This window comes from Martes martes, assembly GCF_963455335.1.
Source record: "Martes martes genome assembly, chromosome: 2".
NCBI lineage: Eukaryota > Metazoa > Chordata > Mammalia > Carnivora > Mustelidae > Martes > Martes martes.
This window is the reverse complement of record NC_137889.1, coordinates 14,297,333-14,303,332: the sequence shown is the minus strand read 5'-3', so window position 1 is coordinate 14,303,332 and position 6,000 is coordinate 14,297,333.

Here is a 6,000-nt window from a genome sequence, read left to right as displayed (position 1 = left end):
GGGCTTTGCACAGTCCTTCGAAGACATTTTGCGTTGTGCTTCGGAAACGCAGCGGCGAGGGCGCGGCGGGGGGAGTTTGCTGCCTCTGGCGACCGGTTGCGGCACCGTCTTTCGGATGAAGGCGGGCGCGGGCGGCGGGAATGCGCGCCTCGCGGCCGCGGAGGCCCCTGACTACCATACCTGGGCCGTGCGCGCGTGCGCGGCGAGGGGGGGGGCGTGCGCGTGCGGGGGGCGCGTGCGCGGCGGGCGGCGGGCGGGAGCGACTGCACCCGCGGCCCTGGGCTGCCCCCAACCTGCAGGGCGCGGAAACCAGCCTTCGTCGCAGCTGGATTCCGATTTTAGAGCAGACAGGCTCATTGTCCCGAAGTCACCCAGCCTGTCTGACCACTTTGGAAGTTTCTTTATGCTCTGCGGAACTCGGAGTCGTTGGTCCCACGGGTCACGGGATTATTAATGCATGAGCTTTACCCGGCAAACCCCTCTGGGAAGGGGCAACCCTGGTTTAATTTTCTATGAGGCGGGGGAGGCAACGCTTGAAAAGAAGGGCTCTCTGCTTAGCCAGCGCGCTCCAGCTTTAACAACAGTAAACAGTTTACTGTTTGAGAGAGGAGGAGGGATTGTTAACCCGAAATTAAAATTTTGTAGTAAGAAGTTGTAAGCAAATGTGCCTCGACCAAGACTGCCTCTGACCAAACTTTGTTCTGGGTCCGCTGAGCACTCTAGTCTGCTAGGCCTGCCCTTGGGCTTCTCGCTGACCTTGGAGAATCCTGTTTGAGCAAGAACGCTACTAAATCAGCTTAGGGGCGCCCTGGGCCCTGGTATCTGATCCCCCAAGAATTCTGTGGAGTTGGTCTAGCTAGAATCCCCCCTCACCCTTACTTCTCGGCGATTTTCCCTGTGTGTCCCCTTTGTCCTTGTTAGAGTCCAACCTCCTGGTGTCCAGCGTCTCTTCCCTACAAAACCCCGTTCCAGGAGCCCCTCTTGAATAAGGGCTGCCTTACTGTCTTTATTTAACAAGGGTTCTCAATAACTTTTCCACAGTTTCTGTTGGTGTGTGTGTGTGCATGTGTGGGTGTGTGTGGTGAGAGATCCCTCATGTAATGATTACCTGTTTTTAAACAATTAGTATAAAATGCATTTGTTAAACAAATTCATCTTCCGCTTCAGGCTCATATGCTAATTTCCCAAGGTAATCACTTAGAGCATCTCTAATGCTGATTTTAGGTGCTCCCAGGAATGTATGCCCCGTATCAGCAGCATCGGTTTGCAGTTATCTCATTGATTTTATCCGTGCTGCTGAAGATTCCTTGTAAAACTGTATTCTTCAAAGCAAAAGCTTTAAACAGGTGAACACAGACGGGAATGTCCCTCTGTTCAGAGGAAGGCAGATTGGAGGGTGCTGGGTCTCCTTTAGAGAAGATGGAATCTGCTACCAGAAAGTCATAAAGCTGTCACAGCGACCTGACATTCCTGTCCTCCAGCGGTTCATTTACAAGATTTTTACACAGGAATAGGGAGAAAGGAGAGGACAAACCAAAACAAAACCAAAGCTCTTGAATAACATTAGAGATTAGTGAGGAGATGTATTATAGTGGAGGGCCTCCTTAGGATGCTGATTAAACTATAAAAAGACTTCTTGTCAATCAGGGGAAATTGTATACATATTATATATTAGACAATCAGGGAATTTTGGGTTATTTTTTAGATGTTAAGGGATTGTGGTTTTTTTTTTTTTTAAGTCCTTTTATTTCTGGGTGAAATTATCTGGGAGAATTCAAAGTACATAGCCAAGTACTGATAGGGACTAAAGCTCAGTACAAGCATGGAAGTGTGTTATAATCTCTATTTTCGTGGGTGTTTGGAAATTTTCATGATAAAAAAGATAAATAAAGGGATGGCAATCAGGAGTGAAGAAAATATTGTAAATGTCCTCTGAGCACCTGGGGATCAGGATCTCCTCCCATCACCATGAGCTATCACAGAGCTCCTCCCATCTTGTATTTAAATAATTCCATATTTCATCTTGAAGACACAGCCGCTTCTTTCTTCCAGTTAAATTTGGCATTTGAGATTCAGTCCTTTGCTGAGACGGTGGTTGTTGGCGATCACCCAAGATCAAACATTTTTCAAACGATACAGCTCTGCAATCTGTTCAGCATCTTAAAGCTGAAAAGAAGACAAGCTTCATCCCGGAAGTCCTGGAATTTCAACGGAAAAAGCCCTGCTCTCCAGGAGCAGGGGTGAGTTTCTTTCCTCTCCCCTCCAATGCTCTGATCACTGAGTGTGAACCTCCCTGGTAGGAAAACAAAGGTGAGCTGCCTCAACGGTTGACAGGACTATTCTAAAAGCACTTGGCCAGCATGGTGCTGGAAGGAGGGGATGCATTTCCATACAGGAGAAGCACAATTGTTTTACTACTGAATGAAAACAGCTCTGATGTTGCTCTCAGAGGAGCCCAGGCCTCACTGCTGCTTCCTCATCTCAGCCCTATGCTCACCTCCACTGTGGTTCCTTTCTCCCTTGTATTTTTGGTATTTCTTTAATCGTGGACATTTTTGGACATAGCCAAAAAAATAGGATGAAATGCCTCCCCGCCAGGCACCCTTTTACCCACCTCTAACAATTACCAACAGTTTTCAAATTTTATTTCATCCATTTCTCTCTGAGCTAGTTTGGTTCCCTCCCACCCCCAACCAGGAACATTTTAAAACAAATCCCAGACACCTATCAGCTCACCAGTCTTACACTCACTTCTGCATTTATCACCTTGTAGTGGAGTTTGTTTTCGTGGCATTTCCCCGTTGGTCTGCTGGGATGGGGTGTCCCTGATGGCTTTAGCAACCAGTACGGAAACTGGCCCATGGTGGGTGGTTCAGGAAACACTTGGAATTCAATGTGTGATAAGGGCAGCGGCTTTACTGGCATAGACATGAGAACATAGGGCTTAGGACGCCTGGGTGGCTCAGTTGTTAAGCGCCTGCCCTAGGCTCAGGTCATGATCCCAGGGTCCTGGGATCCAGCCCTGCAACAGAACCCTGCTCAGCGGGGGAGCCTCTTCTCCCTCTCCTGCTCCCCCTGCTTGTGCTGTCAAATAAACAAATAGAATGTAAAAACAAAAACAAAAACAAAAAAACCCCAAACCCAAAAAACCCAACATAGGTCTTAACTCGCAGAATGCACAATGCCTGTCATCAAAACCATGCTCAGCCCAAGACTCATTATTTAAGTCCAAGTAGCTGCAGTGTTAGAACAGTGGCTGTGCGGAGTGCCTTGACTTGAAGCCCAGCTCTGCCCTGACTTCCGGTGTCGCTGGGTTGAGACTTCCGGTTGAGACACTGTATGTTCCAGAACCGGCTGCAGTTCCTCCTGTCCCATAATGTTCTTCCTGTTTCCCCACTGGAGGCGGAGTTTATGTTCCCTCCTCTTGAATCCAGGTGGGCTTGCGGCCACAGTGGAAGTGCTGTTAAGTGGTAGCCCAGGAGAGGTCACAGAAGGCAGTGTGTTTTCCGCCCTGCTGCCTGGGGCCGTCATGCTGGAGCCCCCAGGCCCCTGGAAGGGTCCTGAGACTTGCAGCTAGCAGCTAGCCCACTCCGACTTCAGCTCCTGGTTCCATTCGCACCTATTCTAACTGCGGTTATGGTCAGACCACAATCGCCCGAGTGACCCCAGGCCAGAGCTTGGGACAGCCAAGCCGCTCCCAAATCCCTCACCCCCTATAACCAGGAAAAGATAATGATTGTTGTTTTAAACTGTTAACTATTGGGGTGATCTGTTCTGCAGTAAGAGAAAAACCAGACCACTGGCTCTCTGTGCCTCAGTTTACATATCTTTAAAATGTTTCCTACACATTAGGCTATCGGGGGTATTGAAGAGGTAAGAACATCACTGGCACATGACAGCATTGAATGAATGCTGGCAAACGTCATCTGGGAAACACAGAGTTTAGAAATCTTGTCCAAGCTAATAAAGATAACATTTGCAAGATCCCATTTGCCACGCATGCGGATACCTTTCGCATATGGGTGGTTATTACATAAATGAAAAATCTACTTCGAGGTTACTAGGAGTTCTTTCAATAATTGGAGAGAAAACAGAATTTTAAAAAATGCTTTGACTTTGCTTCCACTTCCCTGTCTGGTAAAACACACTTCAAAAAGCAGACACAGGCATCAGATTGAGTAGAAGAGAAAGTTTCTCACAAATACAATCTTTGAAGAAACCTGGAATATAACTAAACTGTGAATTTATTTTTCATGAAAACATAGGATTTTACACTCACTGTTTAACAGGGCTCCGATGTGTCCTGAAGAATGGCACTGTTTGCTAAAATAAAAGGAAGATATTTTTGGAGTTCACTGAAGGATGGCATAAATATCCCTTGTTAAAAATGTTTCAAAACAAATCCATATGCATTTAAAAAAAAAGGCATCTGAAATGCCAGGATAATAAAATAAAATGAATGTTTTCTTATATATCTGAATGAACAGGATCAATGATTTTTAACTTAACATCCATTCATAACACTTCAGTGAAAGGATTTATGGCGTGTGGAAAAGGGGAGGGAACAGGAGATAGTGCGGATCTCTATCTGGTGTCACATACTCATTTAACAAGCCCTCATCACTGATGCTGCTCATCATTGCTTCTTGAAAATTATAGTCATTGCTATTTACTTACTGTACCATTAAGTAATACAACTCATCTCTAAGTATTTTCTGGAACATGTTGCTGGGACATGAGCCCTCCACATTAGGAGGGGGAGCCTAACTTTTCAACTGAAAAGCAGCCCCTCACTCATTACAGTCCCAATGTGGGAATCACAACTCAGAATTCTTAACAGCTATTATCAGGGACAGTATTGAATGGAACACGTTTTATATTCTGGGTGGAGATACAATATGGGCCATGAAAGAAAGGACTGAATTAAAACAGAAGTAAAGAATCCCTCCTTCACGTAACACGGAAAACATTTTTTAAAAATCCGCTCTAGGAGTCACGCTCCATAACACTTTTTAAGAATTCAAGGATAAGGAACCTAAGACTTTAATGAGGAAAACGGAGTTGAAATTGCAGATTTAACTTTTAGGACCATAAAATACAAACTTAGACAAATTAAGAACTTTACTTCCCCAGACATCATCACCATCTTCCTTGCACAATTTGACATTTGAAGAGCTCATCTCTGATTGTCAAGTGCTTGCCTTGTGATACAGGAGGTAAAACTTCAGTGTATCCCTCCCAAAATTTATAATGCTGTATTTAAAATTGTATCCCTCAGTGGTATATAAGACTGGTAGAGAGCCATATTGAGAACCAGACGGCACACAGTAAAAAACAGAAGGTAAGAGACTTTCACGTGGACGATGATGGCATCTGACGGCCCAGAGGCAGGAAGGGAAAGGCCGTGAGTTGCCCCTGCCACTACCCCTCCCAACGGGTAACCTGAGCTCATCAACAGCTCTGGCAACACATGACCAGTTTTGACTTTCTGGACCCAAGGAAGAGGATGATCTCATGTATTTTCGAGTTAAAATTTTCAATTAAAAAACGAGAAAACAGAATATATTCGCAGAAGAATTCATGATATGGGAGAAGTCCCGTCTGGGAAAGGGTCACCCTCTTGCCAACTGTGAGGATGATGGAGGGAAAGCACGGAGCTGTTTATCTGGTGTATTTGCAGTAGCAGAGAGCTGCACAGACCACCCGGACGCCAATGCTCACAATTTTAAGGTGTATGCCGGTGATTCATTTGCTCTAACACCTACTCCATGTCTGACGATGGCCGTGTGAACATGTGAGACCTTTATTACATAAGCCCCGCATCAGACCGTCTTCACATTAAAAGGAACCTATGAATTTTTCAAGCTGCAGATTATATCCCATTAGTGGGTCATGCAGTCCATTTGGTAGGTTACACCAGGTTGTTTTGTAATGAAACAGAAGAGGATATAAAATATACACATATATAGAATATGAATTCTTCCTAATATTTTTTCAGTT